This window comes from Artibeus jamaicensis, unplaced genomic scaffold (genome assembly GCF_021234435.1).
Source record: "Artibeus jamaicensis isolate MK-2021 breed Jamaican fruit bat unplaced genomic scaffold, CSHL_Jam_final contig_1526, whole genome shotgun sequence".
NCBI lineage: Eukaryota > Metazoa > Chordata > Mammalia > Chiroptera > Phyllostomidae > Artibeus > Artibeus jamaicensis.
Window position 1 is genome coordinate 252,439 of NW_026521297.1, and position 18,239 is coordinate 270,677.

Below are 18,239 nucleotides of genomic sequence, written 5' to 3' on the forward strand. Positions count from 1 at the left end.
GGGCCCTGGGGGCTTAAGTAGGCTATTCTCTCAACTCTTGGTAGGTGCTTTAAAATGTCCACAACTTGGATTGAGCACAGGCCAGGGTTCGATTCCCAGTCAGGGCACAGGCCTGGGAGGCCAGCCAGATCCCCAGAAGGGGGCGCGTGAGAGGCAACCACACGTTGATGATGTTTCTCCCTCCCTTCCCCTCTCTCTAAAAACAAATAAAACCTTTTTTAAAAAATCCACAACTAAAAGTTAAAATGCTACTTTTATTATATTAGTAATTAACAGATAATAAATAAAGTCGACCTTCACCTTGCACTCCACGTCAGGCTCTGTCTTAAAAAACGCCTTCCGCCCGGTCAGCCCCCTCAAGCCTCCTGACCAGCTCAGGAGGGAAGTTCTGTCACAGAGGAGGGGACTGAGACCCAAAGGGCACCAGGCTGCCTGGGACCTCGCCCTCCACTTAAAACGCCAACCCTAGTTGCTTGGGGTTTTGGGGAAAAGGGAATAAGGGCTTGGGTCCGACCTCACGGGAAACTGCTACTTCCCTTCATAACAATAAGACCTTGGCCATGTAGTTCAGTTGGTTAGAGCGTCTTCCCAAGACACCAAGGTTGTGGGTTGGATCCCTGGTCACCCAATGAGCGTGTCAACAAGTGGAACAAAAATTGCTTTCTCTCTCTCTCTCTCTCCAACCCCAGACACTAACATTTTTTGAGCGCTTGTTATGCGCCGGGCATTGAACATCCGTGAGCATTGCCTGAGGTGGGTGTTCTGTGCTCCCCATTCTTCCAGATGAGGAAACTGAGGCACTCGCCGGGCAGGGAAGCCCTGTCTGTTTCCAGAGTCACACTGCCGTGCCTAATGCCACAGCAGCCTGCTGTGTGTCGACCGCTTTAGAATGCCACAATTGTTCCCATGTGCCTTTGGGGAAGACAATGGGGACCTTTCAGAGTGGAGAAGTCAGCCCAGGGCCCACAGGAGAACAGTAATCATAGTGGGAAGAGCAGCGACCTCTGCAGCTCCTGAAAGGCCACCGCACGCGTGGCCGGGAGGAGCGCTGCCTCCAGAGGCCCTCCCAGCAGGCCCCTCAAGGGCGCTGTCGCGGGCCCATTCTATAGACAAGGAAACTGAGGCCCAGCAAAGGGATCAGTTGCCCAGGGTCAGGCCGCGGTGAAGTGGAAGAGGCAGCATTCTCTCCCAGACCTGCCAACGTCGGGGGGTTCCGGGCTCAGCTGGGAGGAAAGGACCCCAGGACAAAGAACTAACAGAGCATGACAGATGACGTTGCCATTGACTGTACCAGCTACCTATGAACTTTTTAGGAACTTGACTTAATCCTCTCAATGACCTTTCAGAGGTAGGTCCTGAGATGAACCCATTTAATGGAAGGGAAAACCAAGGCCCGGAGGAGGCAAGCCTCTTGGCTGCAGCCATTCAGCCAGCATTTGGCAGAGCCAAGATTCAAACCAACAGACAGTTGGCCACCGGAGCCCACACTCTTGACCTCCATCCCGACCAGCAAGCACAGGATGATGCTGGCCATGGGCAGGAGCAAGAGGCAAGGAGGTCCCAAGACACAAAGACCCCAGAGCCTGACAGGTTGGACAAACTGAACAGGGGGGAGAACGACGTCCTTCAAGATGTGTCTGCAAAGGGACCTCCGAAGAGTGACCGAATGATGAATGGCAGGCTCCGGATCCAGCAATCCCACGGCCGGAGTTTATTCCACAGGCTTACCCACTCCCCGGTGAAACACGGGGACACAGGCCTTTCATCTCTGTGGGCAGAAACTTTTGTAAACTATGTACATGTCAAGCCAAGGAGGGCTCACCCACTCTGCGGAATACCACGCAGCCAAGAAAAAGCCCAAGGAAACCCTCCTGGTGCTACTGTGCAGCCGGGTCTCCTGGGGAGGTGAAGAGAAAAAAGTCCCATGCAGAGCACTGGGAAGAGCGTGCTACCACCCGTGCACAATAAATATTTTTACAGACACACACACACACACGGATGTAAACGTGTATGTACAGAACATTAAGCCTGAGGAGAGCCCTGTGGGGAGGTGGGCTGGGGTTCCCGACATGCAAGGGAGAGTGGAGAAGGGGACTCACTACTCTGCATGGGCGCCCTGTGCAGCAACACTCAGCAGAAAAAGAGAGAAAGAAATGGCTTCCTCCTTGGAGACCTGGCAGAGCACCCAGACAGAAGGCATCAACTCCCACCCAGCTTGTCCAGCCCTAAAAATAATCCTTACCCCCTCCGGGACTGGGTCCCAGTATCATAACGGAGCCCCGGGGCCCTGGCACACAGTAGGCCCTTAAGGAAGTTTCGCTGAGAATAATTAAACAAAGGTGCGAGCGCGCTCTCTCTCTCTCTCTCTCCCACTTCTCCTGCCAACACAGCCACCACACACACAAACTCTCCACAAAACTAATCGTCACCAAACTAGAAATGTCTTGGAAAACTCACTCTCTCTCTCCCCATTGGGGAGATGAGCATGTCACCAAGACACGAAGGCGTCAGTCCATGGGGACGAACTCCAACGGTGGTGGCTCCAGTCAGGAGAGAATTCTAGAGAAGGAATGAGGGGGGACCCCTTGGGGACCATTCGACTGAACATTTCCCATGTGCCCCCAGTGTGATGCATCCCACCCTGGGGTGCCAGCTCTCAGGCTGGCCCTCTGCCCTCAGAGAGAGAGGGGACAAACTCAATAAGAACGGTGACTCATGGGGGGGGGCATTCCTTCTGACAAAGGGAACACTTCACGTCATGGATGTATAGTTCTCGAACTCCTATGTCTATTGACAGTGAGGGTGCCTCGTGGGGGGAAGGCCCAAAAGAGACCAGGGCGAGAGAGTCATGCCCCCCACCCCTCTCCCCTGCGGGGCAGGAGAGGGGAAAAGGCAGCCCCTCGGTGGCTTTCCGAGCCCGGGCCGGCTGGAAAGGAATGCCATGTTTTCCTGTTTCCAATTAACTTCCCCCTCCAGCAGCCCTCTGCATTCTTCAGACCAGGAGGCAGGACAGCTACAGGGGCGAGCTGGGAAGGCTGGCGGGAATCCTGCTGGTGGCTGGACCCGGACCACCCTCCCCATACCCTGGGGACCCCTCCCAGCAGGCCCCAGGGCTTGGCGCTGCCCCCTCGGCCCTTCCACAGCCCCTTGGAGGGAAGAAGATGAAGAAGACCCCCCACATCCCCAGGGAAGGCTGGGGAAAGCCCCAGAGGCCTCTGGGAAGGAAGTCAGTGGGGAAAGGGGGCGGGGCATCGGTCTGTCCCTCTTGGGGCCTTACTCATGCTCCCCCCCCCTCCAAAAAAAATCCTTTCTTACTTTCAGAAACATTCTGCCTAAGGAGGCCTACAACCCCCCCCTCCTCCTACCCACCCAGGACTTACTATTATTTATGCCTGTCATCTCAGGAAGGAAGATATTTGCACATCAGGGAGGAGAGAGCAGTTAGGGGGCAGGGGCTCCCTCAAAATGTCATCTCCCACACAGCACTCCGCCCCCACCCAGACCCAGCCAGGGAACAGGCTTCCCTGGCCTCAGTTTCTTCATCTGTAAAATGGCGAGACCACCTGTGTCGCCTCCCTCACTGGGCATGCGGGGCCCTCCCCAGCCCCTTTCCCTCAGCCCACCCCCCCCCAAAAGTAGATTCAGCGCCAGTGACTGATAGAGGGGCAGTGTCCCTGGCCAGAGAGGTGGAAGGGGCACAGTGCGTCACCTCGGTGGGCAGGGCAATCCTCAGGGGTAGAGGCCTTCTGCCAACCACCCTAAAATGCCCCGCACCCTACCGGCACACGCCAGGTCCTGTGTGCTGAATAAGAAACAAACACGGTCAGATAACACTTCACCCACCTCCAGGTCAGCCGAGGGAACTATCCTAAACACCATCTACAAATGAGGAAGCCGAGGACAGGGAGTTAAATGACCTCCCTAAGGTCCCGGAGTGGCGGGGGCAGGAGTGTGACACCCAAGCCCAGCGAGGAACAGGCAGGAAAAGTTCTCCCCCAGCTGCATCAGGGCGCTGCAGAAGGAGGGTCACAGGGCAGAGTACCCACAGGTCCCCAACAGCTCAGCGTCCCTCCCTGCAGGGTGGAGGAGCAGCAAGCCTGGGCAAGCCCTAGCTCAGGGGGAGGAGGAGGATGGTGGGGCTAGCTCCTGGGCACCCCCCATCCATGCCTGGGACTCCCCATCTCCCTGATTCATACACCTCCAACTCTCAGAGCCCACAGGCTAATGCTCGTGTAAAAGAACCCTGCCTTCAGCACAGCTTCCAGACGCTCCTTCCCCCTTCCCCAGACCAGCGCTGAGTGCTCTGTATCAACTAAAGGTGGGACCCAGGGCAACTGAAATCAAAGGGGCCAAGCGTCAAAGAGGGGTACAGGAGAACCTCACAGTTTTCAGCCTCGCTGGAGAAACCTGAGAGGGTTACAGACTGGGGCTGTGTGACCCCAGGCGAGCCAATTAACCTCTCTGAGCCTCCATTAGCTGGTCTGCAAAATGCACTCAACAGTAATGTTCCCTGGGTAGGGAGATGAGGTTACTGCCAACTTCTAGGAGTAGGGGAGCTATGGGGAAGGGTGGGAGAGGTCAATGAACCCCTTCGGTCCCACCTGACAGTCGCACATGGGGGGGTAGTTCCTAAGCTGTCACCTCCCCCCCCCCCCCCCCCCGCCCGTTCTCCCACTGGCCCTGAGGGCAGACTTGACTCAGCCCCTGCCACCACCCCCGACCCAGGTAAGACTCTGAAAGCCCTCGCAACTCATCATGAATCTCAGGCCTTCGTGTCTTGGCTGTTTCTACAAACTGTTTCCCAGACAAGCGCCCTCAGAAAGGAGGTGCGAGAGAAGTGCGGACACTCGGTACAAGCCCAGTTCCTCGTTATACTATCGGAGGAGGGTTGTGTCCCCAAAGGGGCCGCTTGTCCGGGCTGGAGGCTGGGCACGGACCGCAGCCCCCCGCCCGCCCCGGGACCACCGGAGGGCCAGGACCTGTCACCCCGGCCTCCGGGGAGAGCTGACACCGCGGCCTCTGACCCCACCTCCCGGGAAGCTCAGCCGCTCAGAACCACAAAGCAAAACAAAGGGGCGCGGAGAGGAAGGAGCCACAGTGCCTTCCAATCACCGTCGGCGCCCGCGCCCCGGCCCGAGCCCTCCCGCCGCTCCTCGCCCGCTTCTCTGCTGGCCGCCGACCAAGGCCCGGGCAGCCCCGGTCCCTTGTCTCCGCGCGGCCGCCGGTGACAGCAGCCGGGGAAGCAGCCGAGGGGCAGCCAGGGATGGGAAAACCAGATGGCTCCATCCCTCCTCCCTCCTCCATCCCTCCCTCCCGGTGCCCGCGGCCTGGCCGCCCTCCGCAGGGGCCCGACTCGCCCGGGCTCACCCCAGGGAAAGGGTTGCCTTTGTCTAAAGGTCACCACCCGAGCGCCGTGCCCGGGCTGGGCCTGGTGCCTCCCATTCCCCGGCGGAGGGGGTGGCGATGGGGGCCGCCCCAAATCCCGGGAGGTGACAGGGGTAAGGCTCATCGCCCTCCTCACTCCCCCGGTAACGGCCCCCCTCCGGGACCAGCCAGTCCGCAGGGGAGGGGGTCAACTCCTTTCACTGCTGGGGGGTGGAGGACCAAGTCAAGTCCTTTCATTGTTTAGGAGCGATGGGGAGAGGGAGACCCGGTGGCCTCCTTCCACATCCATCCCTCCCCTGCTCGCCGGAGGCCCCGTTCCTCCCTGGCACCCCCGGGAGGCATTTGGGGAGGGGGCGCAGGAGACCGGCGAGAGGAGGAGGTGAAGGCTCGCCGCCTCCGGCCGGGAAATCACCATCCACTGCCCCGTTGCCCTCTTCTTCCCCGAAAGGCGGGGAGCAGGGCGAGAGGAGGGAGCCCCGGGGCCGGGGGAGGGGGTCTCCCCGCCCCTCCCCCCGTGGAACGTTAGGTCTCGTTTCTCCGCCGCTCCATTGTATCCCCGGCAGCCGGCGGGAGGGCCGGGGAGGCACCGGGCGCCGGGTTTGGGCAGGGGAGCGAGGCGGGGGGGCCCCGCAGGATCGGGGCGGCGGTGATGGTGGAAGAGACGCGGGGGGTGGGGGGCTGCCGGGGGCGGTGGGCGCCGAGCAAAAAAAGAGGCAGCGGGCGCTGCGCCCCGGTTGGGGGGCTGAGTGTGTGAGTGTCGGGGGGGTGGGTTCGGCCCCGGCTCCGGCTCCCCCCACATACACCCTCGCCTCCAACCCCCACTCCCCCCTCGCTTTTGCGCCCTGTCACAGCCCCGACTCGCAGGTAGAGAGAGTTAAGAGATTTAAAGAGAAATTGCTACATTGTGAGAAACTCACCCTGATGTTTGAGCAGCCGTCGGCGCGGGGTCTCCGAGACGGCCCCGCACGGGCTGCACAGGGAGGACCCAGAAGGGGCCGACCGGCCGGGCCGGTCAGCGCACTGCCTGATCGCATGGCGGCCGCCCGGCAGCCTCCGCCGGGTCCCCGCCGCCGCCCCGCGCCGCGGCCCGGGCGCCCCGGCCCCGCGCCCGCTCTGGGGAGGACCCCTCGGGTGTGCAAAAAAAATTTTATTTTTAATTAAATGCAAAAGAAAAAAAAACCTTTGCTGGTTTTGTGTTCCGCCCCCCCTTCTCCTCCTCCTCCTCCCTCCGCCCGCGCCGGAGGAGTGGCTTGGGAGGCCCCGCCCGCGCCCGGCTCACCGGCCCGGGCTCCCGGCTCCGAGCGGCGGGCGGGCCAGCGAATGGCAGACAGCGGCCGCCCAGGGAGGGGCCCCTGCACTCCAGTACCGCCCCCTCCCCAGCCTCAGTCCCGGGGGTTTGGGGGCGCGCTTTCCCAGACTTCGGTGGAGTCCTGCGATTGCTTCGAACTACGCTCCGGGGTTTGGGAGAAAGCTAAAGGGATTCGCGCTTCCAGACCCGGGACGCTGTGCCTGGCTGGGGAGGGGTCGCTGTGCGCCCTGGACGCGCCCCCGATTCGGGGGATGGTCGCCGGGCGGGAGGACGCGGTGGTTTGAAAAGGTAGCGGGAGTCTCTGAGGTAGGAGGAAAGGTCTCGCAGGTGCAACCACCAAGGAGCCGGGAGTCCGAGCCATAAAGGGTGGAAGGCGGCTGGGGCTTTGGGGGGACTGGCCCGGACGCCCGGCTGACTATCACTCACCCCAGTTGGGCCTTTGCCGAGCTGCAGCGGCCTCGCGGAGGGCGCCGGAGACACGGGTGCGTCCTACCGCAGATCCGCCTCGAGGCCTCTCGAGCCGTGCGGGTGGGATTCCCAGAAGCCCCAAGTTGCCGCGGTGCTGGGTCCGTTTCCGCCCCACCTGGCCGTGAAAGCCGCGCGGGCGAGACATTGAGATTCACGAGTTCATTCAGAGAATGCATGGTGAGCGCTTACTGTGTGCCGGGTGCCGGGCTGAGGACGCAGCGGGGACTTCAACCCGGGCGCACAGACTGGGGGACTTAAGGTCTTTTTAGTACCTTCTGTCTCCCCAGGGCCTAGAAAAGCTCTGTGCACGCAGAAGCTGCTCAATAAATATACTGAATAAATGAATGACGGAGACAGATCCGTATGCTTGAAGCTTTAGTATTTACCCTAGTACTTTTGTGATACTATTCATATTATTTAAAAATTTTTTTTGCTTTTTTTAAAATAAATTTTACCGAGAGACCACAGTGGTTAAGGGCCCTGCCTTTGTCACTTCCTTGCTGTGTGACCTTGAGCAAATTACTTCACCTCCTTGTGCCTCCATTTCCTCATCTTTAAATAATAGACCTCACTTAATAGGGTCATTAGGAGGAAATGAGCTGTCGTGGAGAGAGCAGCAGGAAGTGCCAGATAAGCGCTGGCTGTTATTATTATATAAAAAAGAAACTATCAATTCCAAAAGAACTCACTATGGGTTGCCCCAGACATAAGAGTGGGAAAAGCTCTAACGGTGGTCCTACACCAGGGTTATGGGACCCTTAGGGGAACAGCAATAGACACACTTACGCTTTACTTTGGTGTAGCTTGCCCTTCCATTGGCCACGACTGAACTACAGCTTGAATACTCATTAGTGCCAAGTTCAACGTTACTTACCAGGAAGAGACCTCTGATAACCTTTCATGGGGAAGCTTTTCGCTTTTCCCATCTTATAGTGTGCAACACCAAATTGGCCGGGAGAAGGGAGTTGTTCTGGCCCGAGGTCACACAACCAGGAAATGGGACCCAATCTGAGCTGGCACTTGTGTGTCATAGCCGCCGGCCCCTGAGGTACTCAGAACTTGAGGACTGGCTCAAAGTTGCCAGGCTCGAGGCACGAGTAGGTGACTGTTCCAGTTTATTCATTCAGGGATTACTGTTTAAGTATCTAGTAAGTAGCGGCTAGTGACCCAGAGCACCCTGGTTCCCGTCCCCTCTCCCCCAACACATAGTCTACTAGGGGGAACACAGACAATGAGCAAGAAGTAAACATGTCACTCAGCCTTGGTTTCTCTCCACCTTCCATGGCAGGTCCCAGGTTTTTGGTACATTATGGTATTCTTCACTCCTAGAATGGTACCTAGTACTCAGTGTTCAAGAAAGGTCCAGCCCTGGTTAGTGTGGCTCAGTGGATTGAGTGCTGGCCTTCGAACCAAAGGGTTGCTTGTTCAATTCCCAGTCAGGGCACATGCCTGAGTTGTGGCCAGATCCCCAGTAGGGGGCGTGCGAGAGGCAACCACACACTGATGTTTCCCTCTCTCTCTCTGAAAATAAATACATAAAATCTTTAAAGAAAACTCTAGGTCCACTTAATGAAGAGATAAACAATACCCACCCTCCCAGAGGCACACCTGATCTCTTGGGGAGATGGTCCTGAGTCCATGCTGCTCGAACCCGGGCCTGGTTGGATGTGAAGGAAGCCAACAAATAGCCAGCCCTGAAACCGTGGCTATCAGAACCCTGGGTGATTAAACGTCCAAGGCCAGTGGAGGGTCATTACACACTCAAGTGGAAAGAGAACTGATGTCTTTTGGGGTTGACACACCCCTTCCCTTTAGATGCAAATTGTGAGTTTCAGGTTAACCCACTTGCCCCAGGGCTACTCAGCCAGGGTGGGGACTAAGCCAGTATGCTTAGGTGTTGTCACCAACTTTGTCCCTGAGTCACCAGCTGAATCTGGGGCAAGTCACTTCTTCAGCTCCTCCAGTTTCTCATCTATCCAATGGGACTGTCTAGTCAGACATTGGAATCTGTCCCCAAACATTTTATTATGAAAATGTTGAGACATGGAAAGTGGAAGAAATACAGTGAAACCTAAATACCCCCCACCCAGGTTCACCTGCCGCACTGCTGGGCTTTATCACATCTGTGCGTCTGTCCATTGTTTAAAGCCATCTTTTTTGATGCCTTTACAAGTAAGTGGCAGACATCTGTTTACCTTCCCCTGATTACATCATTAACCAGGTAATCCTAACTAACTCCTTGCTCTGATAAACTCTGAAGACTGTAATAACAACCCCCTGGGCTGGGCACTGGCTTTCATTTCAGTCTCAATTCTTATCCCCTTTTTGTCAAGGAGAAACAAGTTCAGAGAGGGTAAGAAACCATATCAAGGTCACACAGCTTGGGGATTCAAACCCAGCTCTGTCAGTCCTCAGGGTCCAGACTGTGAAGACTACATGAAATGGGGCAACGGACATGGACGTTCCTTTGGGACAGGGACAAAACAATATATTAGGACCAGAGAAGGTGTATCCACCCTTCCTCAACCAGCAATTACACTGAGACCCTGGGCTCCTGGTACAGGGTCCTTGCCTGCCAGTTTGGGACTTAATCCCATGAGTCACAGTATTTCCTAACATAAGGCTGGGCAGGTAACAAACCATCACAAATGTTTGCTGGTTAAACAAAGATTTCCAAAAAACAGTTTGCTTTGAGGCAAAAGGCTTCTCTCATAGGCCCTTTCGGTCACTCAACAAACATAGCTCTAGACATTGGACCTGGGATTATGAAAACCCTATGTCTCAACATGACCTTGAATTGCTGGGTCCCTCATTTCAACCTGTAATGGGTTGCTTTACGTATAACCGTGCAGTTAAAAAGGAATATCAGGAAAACCCCTATTTGCTGTGGAAGGATCCAGGACATCGGAGAACTAACCTGCCCTTTTCCTGGGGCCTGATGTCCTTTTCCATATCCAGCGCATTGCCTCCCTGTCCCTCTTCCCCTCCCAACGCTCCAGCCAGGAGCGCCACCTTCCCCGCAAGCGCCACAGCGTTCTCTATGCTATCCACTCTCACTTCCTGTCTTTCCGCACCCCACCGCCAGCTCTCCCCACCAGATCCCGTTTACTTCTAACGGCGTCTTGCACCTCATACCCGCCCAGCAGCCCAGCTCCTACGGTGCAGGGCCCTGATCAATATCTAGTCTGATCGCCCTTGCTTTACAGAGCAGAATGGCTTTTCTTTCTTTCTTTTTTTTTTTTTAATAAATGCTTTGCGCCTCTGAAAGTCTAAACTACGCTCATCGCGGTCCTCCTTTGCACTGGCAGCTACAGGGTTGAAAACTGCCGACCCAAGTTCTGTTTCTTGATCTAGGAGGGTGCTGGTGCCACGAGGGGTTTTAGTTTTCGGTTGAGCAGCAAACTTATGATCTGTGTTTTTCTGCATGAGCCGGGGCTGATCCGTGTATGTATGTGTAGCCCTTCAATAACAAGGGCTAACGAAACAAGAAAAAGCCTTGCCAATTCCAAAATAACCCTGCCGCCCTTCCAGATTTCGTTCAATGTGGAGAAGAGAAAGTTTCCATCGGAGACCTTTTCAGGACCTGGGTTTTAGCTTCTGGAGGGAGAAGGGAGGGAGAATCAGAGGGCACTGATTCCGGGGTGACCTCCGCCCTCTGACCGCACCCTTTAAATATGGCTGGTACAGCAGAAGTGCGCAGCCCCGGCTCCCTGCCCTGCCGGGAGATGAGAACCGAGAGCTGGCGCGGCGACCAAATCAGGCAGCTGCGAGCCTAGCCTGGCCTCGGGTCCTCAGCGCGGCAAGTGCGGGGGGCGGGGCATACCCGTCCATTGGCTCAAGACTGGGGGTGGGACCACTGCTCGAAGCCGCCCCCGACCCCTGCAGGGCTAAATGTGTCTCGCGCCAGCCGGAGGTATTATTCATTTGGGGGCGGGGCCCAAGTTTGTTTACACGCTGCCATTGGTTGGATTTGAATCGGCCCGACTGCGGGCGGGCCTTGGGGCGGGACTCTAGAGGACCCTGGTCCGTGCCTGACAGCTTCGCGCATGCAAGTGCCTGTGCAGCAGCACCCGCAACCAAACTTCTGGGACCCTGAAGGTGGGGGTTACCTTCAGCGGTTGTGAGCAGCTGGGGCCGATGGGCTGAGGCTTCCGCCCGTTACATGATAAACGTTAAGGGTGAAGGGCATTGTTTTTGTTTCCATAAAAATGCATAAGGCAAAACGAACCAGAAACGACCTGTCCATCGACGGGAAACTCCTTAAATAAACTGAGGTCCGACCCACAGTTGGACACGAAGTAACCATAATATGTGGAAGCAATACATGAACCGACACGAAATGAGCTGTGTATGCAGTCAATGGGGAAAAAAAGCAAAAGGGTTCAGAGCATGTACTAATTTGAAAGGTGCGGGGGCGGGAGTGTGGGGACATGTTGAAATGCGAGACTTGCCCTGGCTGGCATGGCTCCGTGGATTGAACGCCTGCCAGCGAATCAAAAAGTCTCCCGTTCGATTCCTGGTCAGGGCACAGGCCCGGATTGCAGGACGGGTCCCCGGGTCCCCCCAAATGGGAGTGTGAGAGGCAGCTGATGTTTCTCTCGCACATCAATATTTCTCTCCCTCTCTCCCTCCCTTCCCCTCTCTCTGAAAACAAATTAAATCGTTAAAAAGAAATATACAAGCCTTTGCTCGTTAAATGCCCAGAATATCTTCGAACGAAGAAAAAGAATGTTAACAGCAGTTGTCTGTGGGAAGAGAAATGGGGTAGGAGCAGGGTAGCTCTTTCGTACTTTTGTAAAACTTGAACGTGGTACCACCCGTTCAAAGAAACGCATAACAAAATATGAGGTTCTGCGAGATCTCCCTTTGCATCTGCTCCTCCACTCCTGCGTCTGAGAAAACTCTGCCCTCCATTATGGGTGTCAGCGATCTGCGCCCCCTGCACCCTACAGTGGCACTGGTGGGGAGGGACGGGCTGAAATTCATTTCTTCACCTATTCATGTACTGCCAGCTATGGCTTTATTTGTTGCTTTAAGCGACTCGGTAATCACCTGTGGACTTAACATCCTAGCTGTGCAACAGGGGCCACTTCCTGGGTGATGCTTAGGGGAGGATGAGGAGGAGGGACGGGTCCCCTGCTCTTAGGGAAGAGAAGGGAAAGTCAAAACTGGGAAAGGGCCCTTTAAGAAGGGAAGCTGGCCTCAGCTGGAGGCCTTGATGGGCAGAGGGGAGTTGTCCCGTTTAGTTAGAGGTTTATTACTCAATGTTCCAGGAGATCTGGAGGATGCGAAGGACTTCCTGCAACTAATGAGTTTTGGCCTGTTATGGAAATTACTTGTAAAACCTTTTTTGGTTTCAGTGCACTAACAGGGTTTGTGAAAGGTGGTTTATATGGCTGTGAAAGTCACTCACGCCTTGAGTGAAAATAGGCCAGGCTACAGGATGATGGAGTCACAAGTAATGCTTAACTGAGCTGGGGCTGCAGACCTAGGCACCTACCATATTCCACCGTGTATAATGCGCACCTATGTTCTGTGCGTATTATACACGGGATTATTATGCCCATTATTATACCCATGGTATGTAATCATTATACCCGTGATTAATGCACATCCTTATTTTCCCCTAAAAAATGTGGGCAAAAAAGGTGAGCATTAAACATGGCCAAACACGAGTTAATAGATAAACTTCGGGGACGCCCCAGTGGTCCTAGCAGGTAGGAGGTTCTAATACCATTCCTGGTTTACAGATGAGGAAACTGAGTCACAGAGAGGTTACAGAATTGCCAATAAGGAGGTACAAGGATTCAAAATCAGGCTGCCCCTGCTCCAAAGTTCACACTTTTAGCTACCACATTACACTTGCCACATTACACTAAAAAATTTCTGGCTTTTATTGCATTGTTTTAAAAGCTATAAGAAGCATCGTATACCTGAAACCTATATAATTGTATCAACCAATGTCACCCCAATAAATTCAATTAAAAAGGAGGGGGGAGTTATATGAAGCTTGATGAGGATCCTTTTTTTTTTTATTTAAGATTTTATTCATTTTTAAAGAGAGGGAGGGAGGGAGAAAGAGAGGGAGAGAAACATCAGTGTGTGGTTGTCTCTCATGCGCTCCCTACTGGGGACCTGGCCCCCACCCCAGGCATGTGCCCTGACTGGGAATGGAACCAGTGACTCTTTGGTTCACAGGCCTGCATTCAATCCACAGAGCCATACAAGCCAGGGCCAGATTTAATTTTTTAAATATTTTATTTATTTATGTTTAGAGAGAGGGGAAGGGAAGGAGAAAGAGTGGGAGAGAAACATCAATGTGTGGTTGCCTCTTATGTGTCCCCTACTGGGTACCTGGCCTGCAACCCAGGCATGTGCCCTGATTGGGAATCAAACCAGCCACCCTTTGCTTCACAGGCCTGCGCTCAATCCACTGAGCTACACCATCCAGGGCCAGATTTAATCTTTGGAAGTACCTTTCACACAGGAAAAGTCCTGCCGTTGGCCCTCCGACCCCTCTGGGCCAGGCACACTTCTTAGCTTTTCATATACATGAGCTCACTGAATCATGACTACAAGCCGGAAGTCTGAATTATCATTCTCCTTCCACAGATGAAGAAACGGAAGCCCAGAGAAGTGAAACGACGGGCCCAAGGTCCCACAACTCTGCAAACAAGAAGAGGAAGACAAGGGAACAGGCAGGTTGCAGCAGGAGAGGGAGGAAGGTGTCCACAGTTGAGAGAGAGAGAGAGAGAGAGAGAGCACGTGAGTGAAGCTGAACCATCGGGCTGATGAGCGCGAGACAATGGCTTTGGCGAGGCTGAGGTCAGTTCATCTGTCACTAGGCAAATGCAAATCAAAACCACAGGGACAGACTACTTCCCACTCCCTCGGATGGCCATAATCCAAAAAGGAAGGAATAGCAAGTGTTGGCAGCCCGTGGGGAAATCAGAACCCTCCCCCCCAATCAGAACCCTCCCCCCCAGACCACGCCAGTGGGCGCAGTGGTGCAGCTGACAGAAAAGTTTCCTGCTTCCCCAACCCGCGGCCCACGGAATGACTGTGTGGCCGCTGCTAGGTATACACGCAAAAGAATGGAAAGCAGGCGTGTAAACAGTAACTCACACACAAATGTTCATAGCAGCACTGTTTGCAATAGGCCAGAGGCAGAAACCACCAAGATATCCATCGATGGATAAATGAATAGGCAAAAGGCGGTAGGGCCATTCAACGGAATATCATTCCGCCACGGAAGAACGAAGTGTTGATTCATGCTATAGGAACCTTAGAAACTTTATGTTAAGTGTGAGAAGTAGATAGGAAAGGCCGCGTAGTGTATGATTTCATGTGTTTATTTATGGAGAGAAGGGAAGAGAGGGAGAAAGTGAGGGAGAGAAACATCAATGCGTGGTTGCCTCTGGCACACCCAGCCCGCAACTCAGGCATGTGCCTCGACTGGGAATCGAACCTGCAGCCTTTTGGTTCAGAGGCCAGCACTCAATCCTCTGAGCCTCACCAGCCAGGGCAAACTTTATGATATAATATTTTTTAATTTAAATATTTTTTTATTTTAACAAGGTGGTGAGAAAGCAGAGGTGTTGATTACATGTGAATTAAAAACAGTGCCTATGGCCAAGTCTACAAGGAGAGCAGCCAGAAAGAGCTGGGAGGGGCTGGTGGAGGGAAGGAACGCGGAGGTCTGGGGAGATGGCATCCAAGTGCGGTCCAGTCCTCGCACCTGCTCCAGAGGGTCCAGAGGGGTTCCTGAGAGTCTGGGGAGACCTCCTGGAGCTCTCACCGGTGTACAGAGGATACAGGCTCAGCCCACCCTCCAGGATAGACAAGGCTAGGATAGGGGAGTCCATAGCAGGCACCTGACTCAGCCCGAAGTTCGGGGAGGCTTCCTGGAGGAGGAGATAAAGAGGAGTTTGACAGGAGAAGCTCCCGCAGAGAGCAGTGCGGATCGTATTCTGGGCCTAGAGTGGAGAGGCAGCCTGGGGTTTCTACAGCACAGAGCGACCTTGACACCTCCCTGATCAAACCCCTCCTGTGACTTCCTGTTGCCCCTGAGGTAATAAAGTTCACATCCTACAGCTTGGCATCAGTTCATTCCACACACACTCCCTGAGCACCTGCTCTGTGGGGAGGGCCGGGTGGCAGGGAGGGGGGGATAATGCAGAGGACACAGCGGTGATGAGAAAGGCCCAGCGCTTCCCTCACGGGCTCGCGCCGCAGGGTGGAAGACAAACATAAAACAAAGCACTTTGCATGGTGTGATAGACACCAGCTCAGTTGCTGCACTGAGAACTCAGGCGGAGGTGAGGGGATGACCCAGCGGAGGAGACCCAGCCCCCAGGGACTTTCCAACCTCTAGACTAATTTCTAAAGTACAATTTCGCAATTCTTGCTCCTCTGCTGTGTGTCCCTTTCGTTTGTTTTTACAACCAGTTTTTTTCTTTCTCCTTAAATGGGTCCTCAGGGGGCTCCCTGAAATAGTCATGAAATCGCAGGTGTGCGAGACTGCTTCCTTTTCCCCCACCTAACCTTTGTTAAAATAAATGCATGACCATTAAAAGAAGTCACCTGGAAATGATCTCTCGTGCTGCTCTGGGAACCTTTGACCTGGCCACTGGAGATTAAGGGAGGCCCTCCTGAGGGAAGTCAATTATAAGATAAGACTTGCAAGATAAGGAGACTTAGTCAGACAGGGGTGGAGGGGAAGAGCAGGTGCAAAGGCCCAGAGGCAGCAGCTTCTGGGAAAATGGGCAAGTTCCTGGGGTGTCAGGAGCAAGGCTGAGCGAGGCTGAGGAAGCAGGTGGCCTTACAGGTACACCAGCTATTTGGAGGTTGATCCCGAAGGTGATAACACGCTTATTGAAGGCTTTGTTGTCACTGTTGTTGGTCCTGTACAAGTCACACACCACAAAACTCACTAACTTGCCCTGGCCGGGTAGCCTGATTGGTTGGAGCGTCGTCCCAGGCCTCTGGGGTTGCAGGTTCGATCCCTAGTCAGGGCATGTGCAGGAATTGACCCGTCAGTGCCTGAACAGGTGGAAGTGAAGTAGCAAATGTGTATTTCTCTCCCTTTCCCTTCCTTCCTCTAAAAGAAAAAAAATAAGCCCTGGCTGATGTGGCTCAGTGGATTGAGCACCATCCTATGAATCAAAAGGTCGCCAGTTCAATTCCCTGTCAGGACACACGCAGGCTGAGTCCCCAGTTGGGGGCATATGAGGGGTGACGGATGGGTGTATCTCTCTCTCACATTGAAGTTTCTCTCCTCCTCTTTCCCCCTCCCTTCCCCTCTCTCTAAAAGTAAATTTTAAAAATCTTTTTTAAAAATGAAGAAGAATTAGACTGTACAAGTCAGTGGTTTTTCATGAATTCTTAATGCCTTGCGACCATGACCACTGTCTAGCTCCAGATCATGCATCCTGCCCAGACACGTCCCCAAAGGATTTTAGGAAGGGGGAGACTTGATCAGCTTTCCCCGGTCCTGGCATCCCTTTGGCCGTCGCAGGGAGAAGAGGGGAAGCAGACAGCCCTGTGAGAAGCTGGGGCTCACGGTCAGAAAGAGGACGTCAGGAATCCGACGGATCTTGGTTCAAATCACGGCTCCTTTGTTTAGTAACCACAGCCTTGGGCAAGTGACTAAACCTCTCTGAGCCTCAGCTGTCCCATCCGAAAAGTGGGACTAAGTCTTTGGGTCACGGTGAGGACTGGCGAGGACACAGACCTGGCACATCAGGTGGGGTCAGTTCCTCACTGGCATCGTCGTCATTATCCGCACCCACCTCCGGGACCCGGAACAACAGCAAGTGCTTCGGGTCCTCGGATGTGGTTGCTTTTTGGCAGATTCTTGCAACAAGCAACCTTGTAAGCAGGTGCTGTTATCATCCCCACTGAGAGAGGAAGAGCCCATCAGGGCTGCCACAGCAGACTGTGGTAGACCAGATGGCTCATAAGGGATTTATTTTGCACAGTCTTGGAGGCTGGGAGGCCGAGATCAAGAGGCCAGCAGATTTGGTGCCTGCTTCCCAGCTCCTAGTCAGCTATCTTCTTGCTGTGTCCCCTTCATGGAGGAAGGGGCGAGGGAACACCGTGGGGTGTCCTTTATCTATTTTTTTTAAAGATTTTATTTATTAATTTTCAGAGAGAGGAGAAGAGAGGGAGAGAAACATCAGTTGGTTGCTTCTCACCTGACCCCAAATGGGGGCTTAGCCCGCAACCCAGGCATGCGCCCTGAGTAGGAATTGAACCAGTGACCTTTTGGTTCGCAGGCTGGTACTCAGTCCACTGAGCCACACCAGCCAGGCTGCGGTATCTTTCCTAAGGGTACTAACGCCATTCACGAGGCTTCCACCACCTCCTACAGTCACATTGGAGATTAGGTTTCAGTATATGAGCTGCGGGGTGGGGGACCCAAACACGGAGTCTAGAGCAGGAGGACACTGAGGCACACAGCGGTAAAGTCACTCCCCTGAGGCCACCTAGCTAGCCAAGGGCGGGACCAGGATGAAAGCCCAGATCTCCAGCCTCCTGCCCTTCTGTGCGAGATGGCGATTGTTGGTCTAAGGTGAAAGGTCGTCTCCTGGACCACGTGCAGATGCAGGGACGGAATCAAGAGGACTGACCCACAGGGAGAGAGAATGGCCTGGACAGCAGTGCAGTCCAGGCTGAGCCCCTCACGGCCACCCGGGAAGAAACCCTTTCTCGCCCTAGACGGAAGGAGCGAAGGAGGGGCAGAGAAACTGGCATGGGCCTGGTCCCGAGGCAGGAGGCAGGTTACCGGACTCTGGTGCTGGGTGAAGGTCAGGGTGGGCAACGGGTGAGGAGCGAGCTAGGGAGTTCCCCCAAATGGCCACAGGGACCCACAGAAAGAAGGGAAGAACAGGGTGAAGTCAGAAAACAGGAACGTTGAGCAGATGGAATATACCGGCTGCGGGGACTCCCACTCATGGGGGCCAGTGAGCGTCACACTGACCCTCCTCAGCCTACCTCCCCCCTATGCCCCCTGGTGCAGAACCTTGGCCTTGCAACTTCGAAGCTCCTCCCACCGAGAGATGGCATCCGCTTCCCC

At 54.7% G+C, this 18,239-nt stretch overlaps 1 protein-coding gene across 3 annotated transcripts in view; it reads right to left on the reverse strand.

Moving 5' to 3' along the window:
* Window positions 1–7,417, reverse strand: part of BICRA (BRD4 interacting chromatin remodeling complex associated protein) — a 75,840-nt gene extending 68,423 nt beyond the window's left edge. Inside the window, exon 1 of one of the 3 annotated variants that reach the window (XM_053668302.1) lies at window positions 7,121–7,417. The gene's annotated coding sequence lies outside the window, so the exon portion shown is untranslated. Of the gene's footprint in view, window positions 1–6,302; window positions 6,636–7,120 lie in introns of those variants that run through there. The other 2 variants (XM_053668304.1, XM_053668300.1) reach the window with 2 other exon arrangements.
* Between the last annotated feature and the right edge of the window lie 10,822 nt (window positions 7,418–18,239).